Here is a 475-nt window from a genome sequence, read left to right as displayed (position 1 = left end):
ATATATATATATATACATATATATATATATATATATATACATATATATATATATATATATATATATATATGCAGCTCTATCTTTTGCTGCTGCATGTTGGCGATAAAGAGAAGCAGCAGACGGCGAGCGTTTTCCTCTGTCGGTTGTTGCGTCATCTATGAAGGCTAATAAAAGAAAAAAAGAATAATAATTATATTATTATTATTAATATTATTATTAATATTATTAATATTAATATTTATACAGAAAAAAAAAGAAAAAAAAACAGAAATATTGAAGCAAAGTTGCTGCGGTTTTCTGTGCCGGCGGCCGCACCAGTGGACCGCCTCATCAGCGAGAAGAAAACGAAAGAAAAAACTGTTTAATTAAATAAATAAAATAAATAAAATTAAATAAATTAAATTAAATTAAATTAATTAAATAAATTTTTAATTTATTTTTCATTTATTTCATCGATCAGTGCAAAGAATTTCAG

The sequence above is a fragment of the Eimeria mitis genome, genomic scaffold, assembly GCF_000499745.2.
Source record: "Eimeria mitis Houghton genomic scaffold, Emh_scaff2111, whole genome shotgun sequence".
NCBI classification, from domain to species: Eukaryota; Apicomplexa; class Conoidasida; order Eucoccidiorida; family Eimeriidae; genus Eimeria; species Eimeria mitis.
Note: the sequence above shows the minus strand (reverse complement) of the source record.